At 40.1% G+C, this 22810-nt stretch overlaps 1 long non-coding RNA gene across 1 annotated transcript; it reads left to right on the top strand.

The window, feature by feature from the left end:
• The first annotated feature begins 326 nt into the window (after positions 1–326).
• On the top strand, positions 327–22208 carry LOC114549341 (uncharacterized). The gene is made up of 3 exons (XR_003691531.1): positions 327–441; positions 11968–12038; positions 21879–22208. It is a non-coding gene; the product is annotated as an uncharacterized LOC114549341 (long non-coding RNA).
• The last annotated feature ends 602 nt before the right edge of the window (positions 22209–22810 follow it).

The following is a 22810-nucleotide window of genomic DNA, read 5'->3' as shown; positions in this document are numbered from 1 at the left end:
TTTAGTGAACTGAAAGACCGCAATAAATATCGATCTATCAGTCAATAGGACGATAAACCGAGACGGGATCAAATAAAGAAAGCAAGTAGAATTAGAATACATAAATGAAAGAAGAGCAACTAGCCTGTATGGTGTATGAGTCAGCATTATTATTTATGCTATGCAAATATATCCACTAGAAAACAGACCTATGCTGTCTTTAGAAACGACGTCTACGCTACTTCCTAATAGACGTTTATTTTGAAAAGTCCAGCCGGCAGCACGTTGTGTTTGTTTTAGCTGACTTGATAGAAGAAGAAGTTTACAGCGGGCGGACCGGTGTGATGATGACATTCAGCTGTGCGTGCGTGCGTGCGTCTGTGTGTGTCCGCGGGATATTACAAGAGCTTGTGTTTAGCGGTGGCCGCCAGAGAGAAGTTGTTTCCCCGCAGAACCGCGTCGGTGAGTTAACTGTCTGGATATTTTTTGTGCGTAGAAATTCTGGTTTTCTAACGTTTTCTAACTTGAGGAAGGACTCTTAGAACTGTTCAACTTTGGGGGGGGGGGGGTTCGTACAACAGCAGAAAAAAGAGGAGAGACGTTTGAAGTCTGTCAGCGCATTGACCTGCAACACAACATGTTGCTAATGTATCACCTCTTTGCAGCGGTCAGGGTCAGGCGGTGCTTTCAGGGACCTTCTGTCTGGTATGAAATACTTAAAAAAATCTATGAAATAGACCTAGCTGTTTCTCACGTGAAGCTTGAAACATTGAGACACCGTTCATCCAGGTGAGCCCATCCTCCCGACAGGTGGAGACTATTCATATTAGCGACATATCATCCACAATGACCCGGAGGAGTAGGCTAAAAGGGGGAGTTAAGAGTCTGTGTTTAGACGGTTTGTGAAACTAAAGACCCAGGCCCAAGGCCCTAGACGTTTTTATTATTATCTCTGAACGCAGGCCACGGCGCCAGATATATATATTATGTTACACTGTACATGACCTCAAATAGCCTACTACAGCAGAGAGGAGAGGACATTGGTCTGCGTCGGTGGGTGCGCTTGTAGTTGGGGAGAGAACGCAGCGCCAAACTGCGTTGAAAAAACCTGAAATTTCAAGTTGCCATGCTCGTCTGCGAAGATACATGGCAAAACAAATATGACTTAAGGTCTTGCTAAGTTCAATACAATATTTTCTTTATATCGGCATTCATCCAACACACCATGCAGCGTTTATGGAAGTGACATTTAGACTTAATCAATAATTGACAGGCAAGTTATCCACAGTGTTTTTGTCAACGAAAGATCTCAGGGATGAGCTGCCAATCAGCAGCAGCTAACTAAATGCTAAAAATGACAATATTCTCAAGTGGTTTAGTTTCAATGTAGGCTACCCAATATGATTTATAAGCAAAGCAACCTAAAAATGTTTTTGTAATTGTGTTTGGCGCACCCTGCCACAATGTAGCCTACAGGTTTAATGGTTGTCTTTCTTTATCTTTAAAGAAAACTGCATAATGCCATGTTTTGCAGCAATGTATGCCAAACCCATCATTGCACTACAGGTTTGTACAGTAGGTCAGTGTATCAAGAATATGTCTACAGCTTATGTTGAGTAAATGCTCATTTTGTCAAATTAGCCTATAATACACACTTTGGACAAACACACAGTCCAAGTGTTTTCCTTCATATTTGGCAGGTAGTCTGGTGCTTATGTCTGCCAAAATAAATATAAAAAACCTGCGCGTAATAAGGAATGCTACTTTTTAGTTTTTGCTCCACACTGGAAGTGCATAGGGAAGCTAATTGGGAGCCATTCCCCTCCACCAAACCTTGAAGATGTGAGGTCAGTGAACCCCGAGGGATTGTTACAACACTTGATTACCTTGTGCTTGATCATTCTAATTCTAGAGAGTGGAATGACTTTAGGTGAATAATGTTGCTCTGTTCTCTCAGATTTGTGGCTCAAAACTGAATCGGTTCCATATGACAGTGTTTGGTACATTGTCTTTGTTTTGCCATGGTGGATCCGGTATAATGTGATTTGCCGAGGATGCTTCTAAACTTCCATGTTTTGTGCCTGAAAATCCCCTTGAAAATGAGAAGATGCATCTCAAGGGGTTCATCCTCTAATTCATTTTTTAAAATAAATTGCAATAAGTGTTCTCCTGAAGGCCTGGGTATGAACACACAGCGTTTCCCACTGTTCATGTTCCTCTTGTATGCTTTTGTCTTACTCAAGTTATAGGCCTATCCACATCCAATCAGAACTTGGCACAGGGATTGTCAGAAATTGACGCGTGGAAAGTGTTAGGGCAGAAGCATGGTGCACACGAGTACGCATTCCTGCGTTGTCACCTGAAAATGGTAATGCAACTATATGGAGCTAAATCGGGGCCAAATGTTTTGTTCATTCAAAAAAAATATATATAGTTGAAAAAATAAAGCTTGAAATTGAAAATTTAAGTTTTGGTCAAAACTTGGAAAAAATAAAACCATGTATTTGAACTAAAAATAAGTGTACCAATTTTTCTTTCAGTTTGAATAAAATATAGATTCAATTCTGGAATTATTTTGAATAAATTATAAATTTTCATTTTTCACTTTTATATTTGTTTTCAGTTCCACATTTCATGTTTTCAGATTCAAAAGTTATTTTTTACGGCTTCAAATCTTTTTTTTACGGCTTCAAATCTTTTTTTTTTCGGTTTCAGATCTGTTTTTCACTTTCAGATATTTTTTTTTTTCGGTTTGAGACTTTTGGCCCTGATTTGGCGTGGGGGCGTGGCTTCAACTCAGAGGGGCGTGGCATTATGAGTGACAGCCTATCAAAGAAGGCAGAAGACTCCTCTTTCATGTTGACTTCAGGGAATGGTGTTACTGTGAGAACTATGACTGAATGCTTTCTATCCACTATATACATGTGATTTTTACTTAAACTGATGCCAGTGACAAAGTTCCATTTAAAAAAAATGTTTTGGACAACAAATGGTACCAATTACATTATAAGAGCAATAAACTGTGCCAGATTGTGCAGTTCAGCAGGAACAATGACTTCTCCCACTTCCATGTATGACTTATAGCACCACAGTATTCACTGGCACCAGCCCACAGGTAGGACATGTGAAAGATATTAGCATTTTTGAATAGATACTTATGACGTTATCCCCTCAGTGGCATTTTTTTTTTGTGATTAACACATAAAAGGAAAATAGGTGGACAGCTGGACAAAGCTGGCAATCAAGCATCGCTAGCACTAAAGTTAGCATTAACTAACGTTAGCTTCACACTAGCTGGTGTTTTTACACTAATTTCAGTGTCCAGCTCAAGTTTTTTTTACTTTAACGTGTATTGGTCTTTGTTAACCTCGGTTTGTCAGAATGACCATAACTTGACACTGGCTGCAGTGAAGAAGGTCTCCTTTTATAGAGTAGACAAATATGACTTTACATTAATGCTCTGACCTGATAAATTACGTTTTACACTATAACGTTACATGTAACAGCATGACAGTTATGCCTTACAAAATATGCCAAGTGGGCAAACTTTGAAGGCTTCTACCACAGCCTAACTTAAGTATCAGAATACACTAACTTGTCTTTTTGTATTTGTATGTCTTACTGTCTGTTTTCTGGACCGTGTGTGTCCGTAATAAAAGCTTTGATTGATTGATTGATTGATTAACAAAGCGGACCAGGACAAGTTATGTTGTTTAAACGAACCATGAAAAGGTAACACTAGCAATGTTAGTTATCTATAATGTTTTACATTATATGTAGACCATTTACATTTTTATATTATATGTTTTATAAGGCTGTACGGCTGCAGGCAGCCACTGTCGAGTTATGGTCATTCTGACAAACAGAGGTTAACAAAGACCACTACACGTTAAAGTCAAAAAACTTGAGCTGGACACTAAAATTGGTGTAAAAACACCAGCTAGTGTGAAGCTAACGTTAGTTAATGCTAACTTTTGTGCTAGCGATGCTTCATTTCCAGCTGTCCACCTATTTTCCCTTTATGTGTTAATGACAAAAAAATGCCACTGCGGGATAATGTCCCAAAGTATCTATTCAAAAAGGCTAATATCTTTCACATGTCTTACCTGTGGGCTGCGCCAGCAGGTTGCCTTGGCGGAGCGGACGCTATGCTGACTGCCGAGTGAATACTGTGGTGCTACATTCAATGTCATACATGGAAGTGGGAGAAGTCATTGTTCCTGCCGAACTGCACAATCAGTTTATTGCTCTTATAGTGTAATTGGTACCATGTGTTGTCCAATACAATTTTTTAAATGGAACTTTGTCACTTGCATCAGTTTATTAAGTAAACATCACATGTATATAGTGGATAGAAAGCATTCAGTCATAGTTCTCACAGTAACACCATTTCCTGAAGTCAACATGACAGAGGAGTCTTCTGCCTTCGTTGTTAGGCTGTCACTCATAATACCACGCCCCTCTGAGTTGAAGCCACGCCCACGCAAAATCAGGGCCAAAAGTCTGAAACCGAAAAAAGATTATCTGAAAGTGAAAAACAGATCTGAAAACGAAAAAAAAAGATTTGAAACCGAAAAAAAAGATTTGAAGGCGTAAAAAAAATAAGTTTTGAATCTGAAAACATGAAATGTGGAACTGAAAACAAATATTAAAGTGAAAAATGAAAATTTATAATTTATTCAAAATAATTCCAGAATTTAATCTATATTTTATTCAAACTGAAAGAAAAATTGGTACACTTATTTTAAGTTTGAATACATGGTTTTATTTTTTCCAAGTTTTGACCAAAACTTAAATTTTCAATTTCAAGCTTTATTTTTTCAACTATATATATTTTTTTTCAAATGAACAAAACATTTGGCCCTGATTTAGCTCCATACAACTAGGGCTGGGCAATATATCGATATATTATATCGACCTCGGTATATGAGACTAGATATCCTCTGAGATTTTGGATACCGTAATATCGTGATATGACACTCATGTCTTTTCCTGGTTTTAAAGGCTACTTTACAGTAACGTGATGTCATTTTCTGAATTTACCAGACTGTTCTAGCTGTTCTATTATTTGCCTTTACCCACTTAGTCGTCATATCCAAAATACTGATGATTATTTACCACAAATCTCAATGTGAAAATATTTTGTGAAAGCACCAATAGTCAACCCAACAATATCGCCGCAATATCGACATCGATGTATTTGGTCAAAAATATTGTGATATTTGGTTTTTCTCCCTATCGCCCAGCTCTAAATGTAACACAAGTGCAATCTGCAGTCTGAGTGTTGCCACCAGAGACCATATTTAAAGATGGACGACTCTTCTCCACTTCACAGGCTAATTATTGCTAACTAAAATGCTAGTTAACATTAGTAATTAAACCTAAACAGTTCATGTAAGTCGAAATTGCCTGCGGGCTTCTCCTGTACTATACGGTAATTCCTCTACTATGTGACACAATTGTTAGCCTATTTTTATAAAAATGTCTGCTACGGAGCCATAACGTGAGATGCAAGGTAATGGAGACTTTTATACATTGTCATGTTTCTTTAGAAATAAACAATGGACAAATAGTCTTTAAACGCTTCAGATGTAAAGTTATTCACTGTCAAAGTGACGTCAAAATGAATGGCAGTCAATGGAATGCTAACGGGAGGCGGTTGCTTTGTAGCATCAAAAAGGGCGCCATAGGAGGTTCGAGTTCTGAAGCGAAGCTTACCCCCTTGGAAGTGAACAATTCGAACCGTCTGCCAAAGTTCCTTAACCCCCACCCCGTGCGTGCGTGCGTGCGTGCGGTGGTGGTATTAAATTAAAAATGCGCGTCCGCTGTTCAGGACTGGAACATCCACTGTGCTGGACCCGAGATGCCAGTAGATCAGTCATATACCAGTGTTGCTCTTCATTTGTTTTGGGAAAGTTAACACTTAAGCAACCCTTACTACAGTATAATACTATGGCTAGCTAGCTCTGCCTGCAATACAACAACAATGCTGTTGTCGGCCTGTTAGCATTACCTTATTTACACACAAATACGCTACTACACTAGCTAACTACATCTGCTTGCTACAGCCTGACTGATATCAAGTGGAGTAGGCTTCTTTTTTTATTTTATTTTTTTACAGCGGCTATTTGGAAATGTCATAGCAGAAAAGTGACCGATGTAATTGAATTGTAATCTGTAAGATTGCTGTCATCAGACAGTGTGTAGGGGCCTTTACAGTACATCAGTTGATGCTTCTTTATAGGATGGTTCAGTCAAATCCTGAAAACTCTGTACTTACCTGGCAAAACCTGGACAATTGGAACTAAAATCCATCTACAAGGCTAGATAGAACTAGGTGTAAGTGGTGTACTTTTTTCTTGGCGTGTTCCCGGGGTCTCCACTTGCTGTGTTTCAGAGGGAGAAGCTGCCAGCAGAGATTAGTTACATAAGCCCGTTGGGTGTTACATCATTGTTTTGGGGGCCCCGGTCCGGAGAGCTGGGGCTCGGGCTTCAAATGGGTCCGATGGGTCCGCTGCCTCCCACAGACCCCTTTAGAGGGGGAGGGAGGGAGGGAGGGAGGGCGGAGGCTGTGAAGCTATTGGAAGCAGATGCTCAGGGAGTCTCTCCTGCTAGGAGACATGGGCCAGTGCTGGTGATGAAACCAGCCTCCAGCTGGAACATAGTTTGTGCATGCGTGTCGTGCATGGGGTTTTTGCCTATCAGGGTTTGCTGATGAGCTGACGTGTGTTCGAAGTATGGTTTGGGTGGGCTTGGTTGCCGTGACATTAAAGGGAAAACATGCAAAACAGGAATGATTTATAGGTCTATATAATTCTCCAAACAACCCCGCCTCTTGTGTTCACCGCCAGTAAATCAATCTCAAGAAAACGTTGTGGGTAAGAGTTGATTTGTAGTTAAACAAAGTATTGTTTGAAAATTCAAAAAAAGGAAAATCTCCTAAATGTCAGATTTTGTTTGCACTGTGGTGCCTCCAGATCTCTGGAGCAACAGAGAAACCATGACTATTTAAAGCCTGTTAGCCTGGAACAGCATGCTGTTAGTGGCCATGTCCCCCTGTGGATCTGCACCCATATTGTTTTCCTGATCACTAGTTTGTGAAAACATCATCTTGCCTTACCCTCAAGATCCCCCAAATTGCTTTTTTAAGAGCATCTGTGAGGCTTACATCTTTTCAAGTGCTTCCACTCCCGTATTTAGTCTTTGTAGTGAAGTTAAATCAAGTGAACATTGTCAACAACCAATGGGTGCGCTCCTTCCAGCACCAAACAGGAAGCAGCAAACCGGCTAGAGCCAGTGGTGTTTATGGTTGCAATGGTGCTAAGCTAAATGCTAAAGAGGGGAAGTTGCTGTTCAACCCTTCTGAATCGGGTCATCGAGTGAATCGAGTTTTGCCAGCAGATAAACACAGAGCAGCCATGTACAGCAGAACAGAAAATCTGCAAACTTTTCCCTCAAGTTACTAGCTAACTCGGTTGACTTTTTGAAAACAAATCTTCAGTCAAAGTTGTAGTCTTGCATAATGTGACCAGTGTTGATCATCTTACTTTAAAAAAGTAATTGGTTACAGTTACAAGTTACTTCTCCCAAAAAGTAATTGAGTTAGTAACTCAGTTACCACATTGTAAAAGTAATTAGTTACTCAGCAAAGTAACTGACGTTATTTTTTATGTTCTATAACGCTATTACGTTCTATAACATCTTTCACGTCAAAGATGTTGTTGACATCAACAAGCGTTGCTTGTTTTAACAGAGTGGCTCCGTCTCCTTGGCTGGAGCTCACGCTAGCTGCATTTGGGCTTGGGCTTGGGTTAGCAGCAGCAACAAGTGTCATGTCTTTTTTCCTGGTCATAGCGTGCATGTTACATAAACATTCTTGCCTTTGGGTTACTCCCAACACTGAATGTGACCCTGCAAGAACCCCAAGTCATTACTCACTGGTATCTCTTTATCTAGCCCTTGTTGGAGAACTGCCATCTTGCCCTACAGAACTACTTTGTCATTCAGAGGGACATTATCAGACTCACTCCGCTGACTGGCTTTTACTTCATGTTCCACGAGCTCCGTCTGAACTTGGAAACATTGCTTTTCGTTTTTAGTGCACCTGACCCTTAAAATCAACTCACTTTTTGGACATCTTAGAAATCTGATTTTGGACCTCCAAACTTCTACTTGTAATTGCTTTACATAGTTGTATTGCTTTTGCATCCTGCTCGTCCTGACCTGTTTATCACATTGTTTTTCCTTTTCGCAAAAGTTTTAGTGTCTCTCTACGTTCTTGTGATGGTGTTGCTTCCTTCTCTATGTTGTTTACTTTGTCTTTGTAACTCAGTGTCGTTGTAAATGAGGGCTGCCTGTCCCTCAATGATCTTGAGTATAAATAAAGGATGAATGAATGAATGAATGAATGAATACATGAATAGTCTGACTAAAAGTGACATTATGATGGCTTGTCTTTTAGATGTGAGGTGGTGTCAGCCAGTGTATGGTAGGCAATAGGCATAATATGTGTCCCAACATAAGTCTGGACTTAAATCTGATGCACCTTTTGTTACAAGACTTTCACTTTATCGCTCAACCTTGTTGGATTCACTTCTTTTAACAGTCTAATAAAGACATTTAGTATGTTTTAAGCTTTTAACAGCCTCTATTGGCAGATAGAAGGAACTGCACCAAAATTCAGATTCACTTGTTGAGTAAGTGGAAGTGTACAGGGATGTGTTGAAGGATTGGGGTATCCCGGCTGGAGGCTGAATTTGGAAAGCCAGATGTTTCAACATTTGGAGAAGTATAGGCCTTATCACTGACTCACTGCTCGTATTAACTGACACAAACCTACTCTAATAATAATAATAATAATAATAATAATAATAATAATAATAATAATAATAATAATAATAATAATAATAATAATAATGATGATGATGTGCTATATGAGAGTGAAAGGTCTTGCTTTTTTCCACTTTAATATTATGGATAAAATCCTCTATCGTAGTATACAGAATTTGGAAAAAAAAAAAAAACAGTGGGAGACCTTTTACTATATCTATTCATGGCTATTTTAGGTAACAAATCTCAGCTTTTATTCGTAGTAACAAATAGCTGCTGTTTATTGATATTAGAATATTTCAAGTTTATTTGGCATTCCTTCATTACACCAAATAAACAATGCAACTATAAATGTACAGATTGTTATTGACAACAAGCTTGGGCTTTAAATGTCAGTTAACACTTTTTACAGATTAAATTTTTTTTTTTTTAACTATTTATGGAAAATTATACATTGCGTAATACAGTGAATTAAATACACACACACGTCTGTCCCGAGTCTACCGTTTGCTGGAACATGTTTTCATGCTAATTGAATGTGACCAGTTTTAGCGCAGAGGGTAAAGTAAAAAGAAATCGCTATTTCTACACAACAAGGCTCAAAATAGCACCACACTTCCACGGTAGCACAATGAGGGTCCCTACATGTAAACCGAAGCATTGAGAACTTTGTAAGTGTACCGACAGTTTATTAAAGAGATGGATTATAAAGACAGTAGCGTTCACGTATACAGGCGGGCGCCATCTTGGGAAAACAGTCCCGACCAGTGTAGTGCTATTTTGAGCCTTGTTAGTGGTGTGGAAATAGCCATTTTTCTTTTTTACTTTACCCGTGCCCCGGCAACTAACTTTATAAGCTAATTAGCGGTTAGAGCTAAAACTGGTCACATTCGATTAGCATGAAAACATATCCCAGAGAACGGTCGACTCGGTACACGTGTTATTAACCCCTAGGTTCATTTTGCGCCGGATTTCTCCTTTTAAATCCCACAATAGCTGGTACACCAGGACATATTAAAGGGGGTAGCTACTGTACTGTGGTGTCTGTCTGTCTGTGATGCATTCTTGTCACTACTTGATTGCATCAGGGCTGCAGGACCACTGGGTTCACAGACCTGTGTATGGTGGGTATAGGCTGATATAGGTCACAGACAATGCTGCACTGTAGTCCAGTAATTGACAGGCATTTGATATGAACAGATTTTGTAAAAGTATGGTTCACTCGTTCCTAGTCATAGTTTTTTTGATGTGAGAATAATAAGTAGTAGTTGTTGACTTAAATGTGCAATATGTCATTTCCTTCCGTTAAGGATCTCCATAGGGCTCTCTCCGTCAAAACAGACTTTTTGATAATGTCGTAAAGTTGTGTGGGATCATGGGAGTTGTCTTCATCGTTAAACAACCACCACTGGCGATGAAAATGTATCTGTTCACGGACGGGTATTAAAGTTTGATTAACATTACGTTTAGTAACGTTAAATAATGTTGGGCATTCTAATAAAATAGTGGCAGTGTTTCCCACATAATTACTTAGATTCTATTTGTGGTGGTAGCTGACTGTATTTATTTATTTTTATTTTCCCTGGGGAAAGCTTGATTACTCTTATGTCTAGGGTTATAATGGAGCTTGGTTTTGCTCGTGCATTTAAAAAAACTAGAAAAACTAACCGCTTCGGTGCCAGACTGGAGTTAGGGATTTGAGGCCTACCTTAGTCGTTAACTTCGGGTGCCGATTCCTCCTCCGCTCTGCGGCCAGCTCACTCCTTTTCTCTCGTCGTTGACCCTCAGTTGACGGTTCATTTGTAGACAAGTCAGACACAGACATAACATGAACACAACTTGTCTCTGGGTTAGCCTCTCTGAGCCTCCTTCAATCTGCTTCAGAGATGCTTTTCAGCTCGGTGTGCAGGTAGGCCACACCCACTCCAGCCCAGCAGCCAATAGAAATTAACAGGTGTATTGTGACGTAACAATGTACATGTCACAGTCTCCTCTCTAGGGCTGGATGATATGACCTAAAATCAAAAGCATGATTGGGGAAGACGCTTCTTTTTGGTGGTGGTTAGTAGCATCAGAACAGTGTGAAAACCAAGGCACTCTTGTTGAAAAAATAAAAAGTTAAAAAGCCTTTTATTATTGCGGCTAATGCATAGCAAAGAGTAAAAAATACGCACCAATGTGTTGCGGCACACAGGCCTTCTTCAGGGTAGTCTATATCCAGGATGTTCCACTTCCAGGATTGCGCCGTTGCCGTCGGAAATTCCGCCAGATTTCCTTCTTTTCAGCCGGATTTCCGGTTACCTTCCTCTTTCTTTGCATTTTTGTTCTAAACTCTGGTGGATTTCTGAGGACTATGGTTAACTGCTCCTCAGATCTCTGCAGGCTAGACTATTTGTCCAATCTGAGTTTTCTGTTGCACGACTAAAACTACTTTTAAACGTACACGTTCCACCAAAAGAAGTTCCTTCCAGAGGCTATTTTGCAGAGGCATGACTTTTCCCGGTGCTTAGCGCCGCCCAAGACAATTGGGATTGGTTTAAAGAAATGCCAGTCAACCAGAACACGTTTCTCTCCCATCCCCGAATGCTGTGGACTAGCCAGACCCTCCTCCACAGCGCTGTGGAGGAAGGTCTGGCAAAGCGAGACTCTTCAGGGTGACTAACCAGAAGTGAGATACAAACAGGAAATATATAGGACAAAGAGAGGAAGTGACATCATACTCAAACCCATAGTAAAATGGAAATGAATGACAACACAACAGAATAAAGTCTCAATGTGCTAAATAATAGTGGAAAATAATTTTAAAAATCTATCAAACTAAAAAATGAACACTATCTATTAACAGAAACAAAACTCATCACAAGAAAGGAGAGTAATCAATGTCCCCATTTACACCGTGTCTTTCAATTGGAAAATCCAAAAACATTTTACACAGTAGTTGGGTATTAATATGATTAAATAACCGGCATGACAGTTTTGTTGATTTAAGAAAATGCACCTGAACTGGACTGGTCTGAATTTGGATTTATCTGCACTGTATGCTCATTTCTCCCAGGTAATGCACTATGTAAGGGGAAAAGGAAACTCTAATCACAGCTTTAATATTAAGTTGGAATCCCAGACACACTTTGGTGACTAAGTCAATTATTTGTCTTTCAGGACCAGGTGGCGTTCAGGGGCCCGGACACTGGAGGGAGAAAGTTGAACTCTTCTGTGTCAATGGTCATCTTGTAAGTACATCAGCTGAGTCCATTTGTTCCTTCCCTAAAAACATATTGTTCTCTTAAAGTTTCTGAATGTTTCATGGGACTGAAAGACTCCTCTGCAGCCAAGAGGACATACTGTCCATTACTGAGCAGCATAGCCCACTGATGACATTAGGGAGGGGGGCTCTGAGCCTTTTTCCTGTCCTGGGGTCAGCCAGACATGAGCTGACCTTTACAAGGCCTCTCTCTGTTGTGCTGGTTCACTTCCACCAGTCAGTGGTAACCATTTGTCAATGACCTCATGTGTTGCTATGATGAGGTGAATCAACAACAGACCCTGGTTGTACTGACAATGCCAAACTCTTAACTACTCGCCATGGTAACAGCTTCTTGTTTATTTAGTGTGTCTTTTGTGTTTATAGATATTTCAGTTTTTGATTTAACATGAGTTGTTATTTTTTAGTAGTTTTGGACTTCTTAGTGTGGTTTTAATGGTTTTAAAGTTATGGTTCTATTCTACTTTTAGCATTTTAAGTAGGGGTCGTATATTTTTTATGATAAAGCGAAAGAACCTCAGATCATAGTCTTTTTTTTTTTTTTTTTTTTTTTTTTTTTTTTAAGTAGTTTTATCCACACAGTGTTTTGTAACATAGCCAAAAATGCCCTATCAGAAATCAGTAAAGCATAATCTCCTCTTTACTTAAAAAGACACAGACACAAAAATGTTAATGCACTTTTTGTATTTTACATTTTTTAGTCCTCCAATATAGATATATTTGTTTAGAACAGTTTTTAGAAACTCGCCAGGTTTATTCATTCCTTGAACTCGCCAGGTTGTACATTTAATAACAAAACCAGCTGCTCAAATCTGTTATTGCTGTCCTAAGGAGCTCCAATAATGCTGCCAAATGCATTACTCCATTTGAATGCTCTTTGGGTCAAACTATGGAAGCAAGATGCTCAAAATACCATTTTGTGTTGTCTTTTAAAGGAACATTTTGACATGTTTTGGATACACTCAAATCCTTTTAAATCAGTCCTTTTTTAAAGTACCAATACAACAATGTAAAAATGAAATAAAAAAAAGGTATGCATATAAAATCAGGATAGGGAAACCAACTCACCAGTCTCCTGCTGACTCTGCTAGCCTGGCCAATCAAAGTTTTGAAATGTAAACACAGAGGAAGAGGATGAAGATGGCTACAGCTACAATCCCAGCTGGGTGGCCTCCGTACCTCCGTTGGTTTCTAGCAGGATTTTGGGAGCTGTGTGTTTTGAGACTTGTCTGCATCCTGGAGTGCTGTTGCCATTCAACCAGGTGGCTCTTTTTTACTGTTTGCCGATCTGGCTGCCACATTCTGCACAAGTTTAATGAGCTGATGGGATTACATATCACTGGAATCATACAATTTCATGTGACAAATAAAAGTTGATTGAGTGGCCTCTCAGCATTGTATCTGTATATCAGTATTTCCCCCCCCTAAGGCCCCTGTCAGTTGTTTCTAGGGGAGCTGAGTTCATAGTGGAGAGGAATCTTCTGCCAGAAGACGTCCATATTTATCTCCCCGCTTGCTAAAGGTCTGACAGGCTTTACCAACCTGGAGGAGTTGGACCCAGCAGCCTGTTTGGTTGTTTTTTTTTATTGTTGGCCACTGGCCGCTCAACTCCGCCAGTTCCTTCTCTCCCCTCCTTGCTCTTAGCTGAGGAGAGCTCGGCGCACACACGGAACCCACAACCCCTCCACTGCAGATCTGACATTCTTTTCTTGTCTACATGGATACCTGTGTGATGTAAATGTTAAGAAGAACAATAATTTTAGTCATATAGCACTTTTCAAGCATTAAGCACAATTGCTTTCCAGATTAAGATTTACAGGTTATTAATTAGGAAACCCATGTAAGCCCCCCCATGACATACAAAGAACATGAGAGCGCAAATTTAAACCAGCACTAAATAAAATGGTGAAAGTGCAAGATAGAATGTCAATAACAGAAACCTGTATGGAAATGCATCTAAAAATACCAAAATAATACAAATCAAGCATAATTTAAATATGCAGTGATGGTGAAGTTCAAACCATAAAAAAGTAGCAAAAAGAGGAAACATGCAGTGTTGCGGTAATGGAAAAGAAGACATGGTTAAGTGTAGGCCATCTTGTAAAAATGGGTTTTAAGGAGGCACTTAAAAGCTGCAGTGGAGTCAGCGGATCTCCTACTGAGAGGAATCTCATTAGCCTGTTAAAATGTATAGTGTGTTATCGCGTCCTGCTGTGTTTAGTGTTCTGGATGAGGTTGTTTCAGATTTCGAGTGGGTATATTGAGCATCTGTGCGACTATATGAACAATTTGCTTGTATCTGCTCTCCCAGAACAGAAGTACTGATGTTGGCAGTTTGCACTGATAACCCAGTCCTAATATTAATAATCCAACACCCTCACTGGCACTGATGGACAAACTTTCCGCTGTGTGAGTTTGTTGTATGTGTTTCTAGATGCTCGAAAGATTAGACCCCAGCAGCTGTTGTGTTGACACAATAGGCAGTGTGTTGCCACACACGCACACGCGCGCACACACAGGCTTGAGTGGCCTAATTGTGTGAGTGAGTGGTAGAGCACTGAGTGCTTTAGCAGAGACCCTGATGGACTTCGATCCACTCACCAACATGTTTATTCCTGCTTTACTGACTCTTACATTGTCACACCAAGAAGACATACCAAATTCTGGTCTAGGTCTGCCTGTATTTCTTTGTATTTATAATAAAGACATAACAATATTGTCATTTGCATTTAAAAAAAAAAAAAAGGTAGTGTTGGCTTAGAGGTCCTGGACACCCATGGAAAACCCACACCGTTCATTTCCCATATTTTTGGCAGATTAGATCTCTTTAGGATTGTTTGTGTGTAAAGACTGTTGTTTGGTTGACCTCTCCCTCATTCTCCTGTTTATTCTCCTGGCTATTTTGCAGCGGCATCATTTCTCCGTCCGGACCTTAGCACCGCCCAAGACGATTGTGATTGGTTTAAAGAAATGCCAATAAACCAGAGCACGTTTTTCTCCCAATGCTGTGTGAACTAGCCAGACCCTGTTACACTGCACTGTGGGGGAATGTCTGGCAATGCGAGGCTAGTTTGGTTGCACCTGTTTTGGCGGGACAAATCACACCTATAGTGTCCCGTGACCCTTAACGTAATTCTAGCCTCCTCCAAATTTAACCTGAGCAGATGTCTAATCAGTTTGTTTGCTCTGGTCTGAATCAGGTGATGGGTTTTTACAATTGTTTTGTAGTTTGTACAGTATTAGACTTAGACTTCTCTTTATTGATCCATTTGGGATGACTTGTTAATTAGATTTCCAGCAGCAGTTTTCAGCAGCTTACAAAACATTTAGAAAATAAAGAGGTATAAAAAAATACAGTATAGAAAATACAGTATAATAACAAACTTTTAGCTAAATATAGGAAGTAAACAAAAAGTAAATACAGTAAAAAAATAAACAATAAATAAAATTAATATAGGACTGTGTATGCAATTGTTATTATACAGTGAATAAATGACATTTAGCATAAATAAATTGGCAGTTAAGAGCAGTTGTTGTCCAGGTATGTATGTGAGTAGATTATTAATTAATTGCACAGTGAAAGAGTGAGTGGTTTCCAGTGGATGTGGTGCTCTGTGCGTGATCTCGCACGATAGCAGCCAAGAGGAGTATCCATCAGGCAAGTGTTATTTAAATATACTTCTGGTGTAGTTACAAACTTTCTAATGCCTCGTTTTATAAGTACAGAAACTATTTGTACTACTGTAGACGTTTGGTATCATTCCGGGCGTTATTAGTGGGGTATTTTACGAAATACAAACGTGGATCCATTAGCGCCTGCACTAAGCTAACCAGCTGATAACGCTAACTCGACCAACGTCATAACAAGGGGGAAAAAAAGCTTATGGGGGGTTGTTTGGCTTGAGGTCAAGGTGCAAAGCAGCCTAGGGTGAAATTACTCTGAACATCACTTTAAATTATCATGATTTCAATATTGACCGAAATAATCGTGACAAAATTTTTTCCCATGATCGATCAGCCCTACTGGTCAGTGGCCAGCACATCACACTGTGGTTATACTGGGCAGCTTCCAGGTGCGAATGTGTGTAACCAGCGGCGCCGCCAGCCGTAATCCTGTACCAACAGTGCATACATTTTTTTTCTGTGAGACTTGCAGAGCATGTAATGATAACAATGCGTCAGTGCGCACAGGAGCAGCAGCAGCAGCCAACAGCAGCTCTGTTCTGCTCTCTGCTCTGTTCACAGTAATACTTGTCTCAACACTCCATCCACTATTAATCAGATTGTTCATTTTTATGACTCGATCCGTAGATAAACTGGTTGCTCAACCCGTTCTCTTGAACGGGTCCGTATGATATTGTACGACAATATATGCACACCAAATGGTATATCCTACGAAATTACGAGCTCTGTTACGCCGAGCAGCAGTCGCTAGCTGTTTAAGCCGAAACAGAGCTTTGTGGCACCAGCTACAGACCTCCGTTGTATCAGCAGTAGCTGGTGGATCATTGCCCGAAAATAGGTGACTTTGAGCCAGGTACAGCCGGACCTTCTCCCTTCGCGGCCAGCCGCGTTCTTATACAGCGGCCGTTACTGTTGTGAATACAGCAACAATGACAAAAAAGACGTGGAAAGCTTAATAATTACAGTGCATAACTTTTCGTAGCTTTTTGAACAAATGGTTCATGAGAACAGGCTGGGTTGCTGTACGCGGAGTATTGCTAAACCCACGGACGGAGCTATAGCATGTTGTTTGAATCATGCGTGCTAACGTGGACATGAAGACTGCGGTTATGAGGCTTGTCCCGTCAGAGAAATCATGTTACTCATATCTCTGTACAAAATTTTTTCTAAAGGTTGAATGAGACCCACAAGGATGTATACATTTTCTAACAATCGCTCCATTCACTTGCTTAATGTTGGAGTAGAAAGAGAAGATAGAGGCCCCATAAGACAGCAAGATTGGTTCAAGGTTGGTTCACGCAGATGCATCTTCAGGAACGAAAACAGTGTTTCAATTTATGATACAAATAAAAATGGATAAGAGAAGCTTTGTTCAGAGGCTGTGCAGAGTGGAACGTAACAGATTCAGAACGGTTTGTAAACTTGGAGCGTTTTCCCTTTTCCTTTCACTCAGAAAAATCCCAATCAGTAGTTCCCAAACGTTTGACTTGTGACCTCTTAAACGGAAGTTATGTCTCCTTAACATTAGTGTCAAGGAGCTCCATCAAGGAAAGATTTTTTTTTTTTTTTTTCATTTTCAGATTGCTTTATCTGACACATTTTTTAGATACCCACAAGAAAAATAGAAAGTCATAAGAAAACAGTTTTGTGGAACAGGCTTTTCATATCCCTTCAGTCGTCTTGTGAACACTAGGGGTGTGCAAAAAACCCGTTTCACATTCGTATCTCGATTCAAGCTCTACCGATTTGAAAATCAATTCATAGAATTCCTGAAAATTGATTCACATTTTATTTTTATTTTTTTAATTTTTTTATTGTATGTCTAATGCAATCACATGGGGGAAAGTAACTAGGTTTACATACTGTGAATCATTGTTTTAATCTAATTGGTTTTTAATCGAATCTTGAGCCTAAAAATCAATATTGAATCGTGTTATTTTCTGAATCATGCATCCCTAGTGACCACCTGGCGGGGTCCCGACCCCCAGGTTGTGAACCACGGGTTTAGATAATCTGGCCAAACTGCAATTTTTGTTTAGCAAGGTTCCAAGATCACAGCAGGGGTGTCATTTCAACTGGCAATTCATATATTTTGTCCCCACTACTTTTACAGTTTCAGTACCCTTCTACAGTCTAAAGTTTATATGCTCATGTGGGCTGCCTTCAATAATCACTGTGTGCCCGTAACGGAGTACAATGTTCTCTTAACAATATTAAATGATGACCAAAACCACAAAAATAAGACGTGGAATTGTCCTTGGGTCTCTCAACTGACAAGTTTCTTACAGGTTCCTAGTGTTTGCCCAAACTGTAATTTATTCCTCAGCCTCCTGAGCTACTGAAGACTCTACATCACCAAATCCACCCACATCGTTCCTTAATTAAATTAGGATCATATGTGTGCTGTGTGTCTATTGTACATTCTTACAACCCGAGCTGTAACAATTCCAAATTTTGCTGTACAATTAATTGTCTCGGAAATAATAGCGGTTAACAATATAATTGTCTCTTTCAGTCAAAAAATCATAATATACAATTACTTTTTCAGATAAAATTTAAACTTTTGAATGAATTCCAGGATACATCTTTTGGTCACATCACATTTGTGTGACCCAGATAATGTAATCACACAAGTACACAGCCTATGAAGTAAACCACGCCTCTTAATTATCATAACACATTGTATTTTTTTCTTCAATGAACATAAAATTGACAATAGAACATTTATCCTCATCAATAAAAAACACCAATAATCACTTGTATATTACAGTGGTGCTCATAAGTTTATGAACCCATGCTAAAGTTGACTATTTTGGAAATTTATCTTAATGCCTTAATTAAAAATATTAGGAAAAGTCCAACCTTTAAGGACACCAATTTTCTTTGTGAATGAATAATGTATCGTAAATAAATACATGTTCTTCCTTTTAAAATACAGGGGGTAGGCCAGTTATTTCATGGATCCAGGATACTATGCATCCGAGATGATCTTATGGAAAATACCCCATGCCAATCTATGGTGAAGGGTATGTGATGATGTGAGGCTATTTTAATTCCAAAGGCCAAGGGAACTTTATCAGGATGCATAGTATCCATGAAATAACTGGCCTTTAAAAATAAAAATCTGCCTCTCTCTATAGTAATTTAACATAGGGGTGTACTTACTTATGCCCCTTGCATTTTAAGGAAGAACATTTATTTATTTACGATACATTATTCATTCACAAAGAATATTGGTGTCCTTAAGGCTGGATTTTTTCCTTTTTTTTTAATTCCTCTTTTTAGTCAACTTTAGCATGGGTTCATAAACTTATGAGCACCACTGTAATTGTGTAAAATAATTGCGATTAGACAATTATGTTACAATTGTTACAGGCCTACTTACAATATAAGACTTGTTAGATTGATGGGTAACTGTGTTTTCTTTATGTGAAGGATTCATAGTTGGGTTGTGACGAAGCTCGGTGCTCTCAGAGCGAGATGGCCATGACTCACGCTGAAACAGGATCCTCACTGACAGCCGGACTGAATCAAAGGTTGCAAATAGGTTGTGACTGTTTCTCTGCAAATATTTGAAATTCAGTTTGCTTATTCACATCTGATTGACAGCCTGCTGTTATTAGTCCTGTGCTGGACAGGGAAACCCCACCCATCTGCCACTCCACATGGATTTAATCATCCAGTAAAAATATCGGTTCACTTCCAGTGTGTGTGTGAGGTCATGATGTTGGGTTTTATCAGGTGGCTCCAGGTGCTGTTGCGCCTCATGTCTAGCCAGTTAGAACAGATCCGGGGTGGGTCATGGATTTAAGAGGAGTCGTCCTCATGTACCGTCGAAGTCTGACTGTTGAGTTGACAGACGCACATGAACACACACCTACACCTGGTGCTGCTTGTCATTGTCCCTGGTCTGATGCCATGCTGGAGCTGGGTGTGGGTGTGGGTGTGTGGGTGTGGGTGTGTGTGTGTGGGATGGTGGAGCAGGATTTCCTGCTGCAGGGATTCATGTCAAAGGCTGATTAGGCTACAATACCTATGGTCTAGATGATAATCCAAAGAGCTGAAAGAGGCCAGTATTGTATGCAAATGTACTGTGTAGTGTTTTTTTTTTTTTTTTTTTTTTTTTTTTATGGTTACCAACCAGTCTTTGGCCATGTTTGGCTTGTTGCTGCCACATTAATTCACTCTGTTTCTGAATGGCTTACCTTGGGCCTCTCTCCACTTGGGACCATTGTTCAGCGTGAGACAATAAACGGCTTTGTTTGCATGTTTCCAACCCAATAATCGCTTATCTGAAATGCTCTTAAAAGTCTCTAGTTCTTTGCGGTTACATCTGGTCAACATTGCTCATTTAAGGTTCAGATATCAGCTGGTCACGGTTCTCCTCTTCCACTATATCGGAGGTTCCTCCCTAACCATGGCTATCGACCTTTTGCATTTCAGCAACATGGAAGTGCTCTTACTCCCATATTTTGCATTTCAGCAACACAGGAGTGCTCTTACTCCCATATTTTGTCTTTTAACTTCCTTGCCTTACTGGAAGTGGGACTGTGTCTCATTGTGTAGGCTGACATCTGCTGCTTGTGATCATCAGCAATCGGGAAGTTAAGAGACAAAACGTGGAATGGAACAGTATCAATATAAGTCTTTTAAAAGCTTGCAGTGAATATGGATTTTCACGATGCCCTTAAAGCTGCACTAATCAATATATTTTTTTTTTGTCTCAACAATGGATCAAATAACTCTGCGTAATGCAAAAGGGGTCGCTCGAAATTACAAAGCCATGCATAATTACATTTCCCCTCAGCTCTACATAACCTCTCAGCCTTTTAGCTCATGGTTTTGGTTTTCTGGCTCGCAAACTCCGCTCTCGTCAACCCTGGTTCCAGCTTTAAACTGCCTTTACACGATCTGCCCAGCACCAAATGATATAAAGATAATGTTCACAACCATCTGCTAAACAAATTGGAGCATCTAGCAACCTAAGTGCCAGATATATTTAGGGTTGGGTAACGTTTGGGCTTTTACAATTCTGATGCTGAACAGTTAAACCTTTTTTAAAACTATTCCGATTCCTAAACAGATATTGGACTTAGTTGTAACATGCTGCCAGGAACACACCACCATATTTATGCTATATGTGCAATTCAGCTATGTTGTTGTATTTTGTAAATGACATATACAAGGGATGTCTAACTCATTTTCACTATGGGGCCACACTGGAAAAAGAGAATCCCACCAAGGGCCAGACATGTAGAGTTTATTGACGGGCTTTTTGTTATTGCTTGTCACTTTTTTTTTTATTTAAACCTTTTGGTAGCTTTTTTTTTTTCCTCGTTTTTGTGGCTTTCTCAGCCATTTGTCACCTTTTTTGTAAATTTGTTGCTTTTTCAGACATTTTTGTACACTTTTTGTCATATTTTTGTTGACACGAAACAAAAGTCATCAAGAGTTCCTTCTGGGGGAATTTCTGAGTCTGAGTCGGCAAATCTGCCATATTCTGCTTTAAATGTCACGTATCTGCAGTTTAAAAAACACTTTCCTGTGTTATTGGTTTGGCGCACAACTAGGCGGGCCAAAATGTATTGTGAACCCAAATTGATATATGGGCCGGATCAAAATCTGCCATGCCTGTCCCATTGTGTAGGCCTTCTATAGGCTTTTCCATGCTTATTATAAAAATTCATGCTATATCACCTTTTTATCTTAGCCTTTTGGATATCAACTATACTGTATGTATAGCTGAGATACCAGCTCGGTCTGTTTAACCTCTGACCTGGAGGAAAACTTATCTCTCAAACTGTCAGAGAGCGTGATGCAGCACCCTGGCTTATCTCATGCAGGAGTTGGAATAATGTTTGGGTCTGTGTTTGCCAGTTACGGCCGTTGGTCTTCAGCCGTGTGGGAAAGCTGTTGCTTTTTCTGGTCCCTCTGTTTGACTCATCAGGGCCGCTGGAAGGAATTCCTCCCCCTCCTATCTCTGCTGGGTGACTCGGTCCAACCCCCTCCTATACCACTTCATCCTCATTAGGACAAATTCCCATTTCTATTCATCACTGTCATAATGTCCGTTAGCGCTGTTAGACACACTCCAGGTGTAAGTCTCTCTCTCTCTCTCTCTAAGGGATAAATCCTTGGCTGGGATCCCGGTGACCCACCCCCAGATGCCAGGCTGATTCTCTAACTGTGCCGGTCGCTGCCTTAACGGGCCAACGCTAGTGTCACCGCCAAACCCACCCTGTGGTTTTGTGGGCCGTGGTCAATGGTGAGCCGCCAGTGGCTTCCAGTCTGGTCATGTGACTCCTAGCCCTTCCAGTCCTACCCTCTGGCAGTCTCCCTCTATTTCTGTCATCTTTTTTTTTTTCTCTACTATGTCCTTGCTATCTCTTTCTTCCTCACTGCTGTTTCTGACTGTGGCTACCGACTTTTACTAGAAACAATCTATTCCACAAACGACGACGGGGCGCAGAGCTACTATGAAAGGTACGGCGCCTCGTTCATCTTGACTTTCTCCTCTGGTCCATCAAGTCTCTCTCCATCTCAACCTCTGTTTTTCCCATGTTGTCTTACTTCAGCTGTGTACTTCCTGTCTTTGCTCTCCGCGGTGGATGTATCTGCTCATTAATTATGTCGGTTGGGTGCCTGGGTGGCAAAACGGGTCTCTGTTTTGTGTAAGAGCAACGTTGCTGCCGTTGAGTAGACCTATAGGTTACGGCAGTGTAGGATGTTTAAGGTGAAATGGGGAGAGAACACTGCAAAGGCTTATCTTTTGCCCCATACTCCCTCCCCCTGGTGCTGTCAAGATAAGGTGCTCACCGATGTGAACCGAGCTTCTGTTTTTGAAAAAAATATACCTCTTTTGTTGTCTTAATTTTCTCTCTATTCACTCCCTTGATTTCTGATGCTGTGCTTGTATCACACTTGTGCACCCTTTTCTACTACCCCTTTCTTTTCTTTTTTTTCTTTCACCCACTAATCTCTTTGTCTGCCCTCTCTGAAGCTCTTATCTGCTCTTACGCTGTCTATTTGTGGCTGCAGAATGACTCCATGAAGTAG

Source organism: Perca flavescens, chromosome 22 (assembly GCF_004354835.1).
Source record: "Perca flavescens isolate YP-PL-M2 chromosome 22, PFLA_1.0, whole genome shotgun sequence".
Lineage (NCBI taxonomy): Eukaryota > Metazoa > Chordata > Actinopteri > Perciformes > Percidae > Perca > Perca flavescens.
The sequence above is the reverse complement of the archived record's forward strand: the minus strand, read 5'-3'. Positions and strand labels throughout refer to the sequence as shown.